Genomic DNA, 1,591 nt, shown 5'->3' with positions numbered 1-1,591 from the left:
TCCTCAAGTCCTAGTCAACTCCTAAGGAAAGACTAGCTTTAGAGGGATCCAAACCAATCAACAAATTCCAACTGTCAATCACAAAGGAGTTTGATAACTTGAGTGTCACCAATTACTCAACCAAAGCCAAAAGGGGAAAAATCCAAATTATTTATATCCGAAATAGAAGAAAGCAATCATAAATCTGAAATACCTCAAATTATATTAAATAGAAAATCAAATTAAACATAGGAATCCATAAACCAAATTGGGAAAATAAACAAACTAAAGTAATAGAATAAATAGAAGTAGAAGAGAAATTAAATTAAAGGAACATTAAATCTAGAATGAAGAAGAAATCCTAATCCTAAAAGAAATCATAAATCCTAAAACCTAAGAGAGAGGAGAGAGCCTCTTTCTCTAGAAAACTACATCCAAAACCTAAAATTATGTGAATATCCAAGTTCTCTCACGAATGAATGGATTCTTCCACTTTATAGCCTCTAATATGTATTTTCTGGGTTTGGATTTGGGCCGAAAAGGATCCAGAAATCGCTAGGGGAGAATTCTGCAACTTTCTGCACATGGCGTCCGTCACGCGTGCGCGTCATTTGGAAGTTTTCCTTGTCACGCGTACGCGTCGCTTGTGCTTTGCACTAGGCATGCGTTTGCGTCGTCCATGCGTGCGTGTCGCTTGAGTTCTGCGCGAGTCACGTGTCCGCGTCGTCCATGCGTGCACGTCGCTGCCATTTCTGTCCAAACTTCATTTCCACGCGTTCCTTCCACTTTTGCATATTTCCTTTATATTCTCTAAGCCATTCCTGTTCTATAAAGCCTGAAAATACTCAACACACGGATCACGGCATCAAATGGTAATAAAGGATAATTAAAATTAATAATTTTATGGTCTAGGAAACATATTTTCACATATATTAAGGAGTAAGGAAGGAATTGTAAAACCATGCAATTTGTATGAAAAGTGTATGAAAGATTGATAAAATTCACTCAATTGAGCACAAGATAAATCGTAAAATAGCGGTTTATTAATCTCTCCACACTTAAACATTAGCATGTCCTCATGCTAAGCTTAAGAGAAACTATAAGAGTTAAGAGGAATGGTAGGATGTATGAAATGTAACCTATTTATATGAATGCAACTACATGCAAAAATACTTTTACCTACTTGGTGAAAAGTAAGTAAACCTTTCAAGAACAAATATGAACTGGATTTCACTAATTCAAATCATAAAAATGAAATACAAATAGACTTGCAGAAGAAAATAGCTCATGAAAGCCAGGAACAAAGAATCGAGCATTGAGCCCTCATCGAAAGTGTATACACTGTAATCACTCAAGTGTTTAAGGTTCGATTCTCTCAATTCTCTACTAATCTTGCTTTCTAAGCCTTGCTCTTCATCTAACAATCAACAAAAATTCAATGCACAAATACACATATCAAGAGGTCTTTTAAGGGCTGTAATGGGGTTAGGGTCAAGGTAGGATTGTATTTGGTTGAGTGGACTAAAATCTAAATCCTTAATTAACCTAAACCTCCCACCTAACTTAAGACAATCCATGTAATTACAATACAAGATCTAACTACCCATTAACT

Source organism: Arachis stenosperma, chromosome 6 (assembly GCF_014773155.1).
Source record: "Arachis stenosperma cultivar V10309 chromosome 6, arast.V10309.gnm1.PFL2, whole genome shotgun sequence".
In the NCBI taxonomy this organism is placed as follows: Eukaryota; Viridiplantae; Streptophyta; class Magnoliopsida; order Fabales; family Fabaceae; genus Arachis; species Arachis stenosperma.
This window is presented reverse-complemented; position numbering follows the sequence as displayed.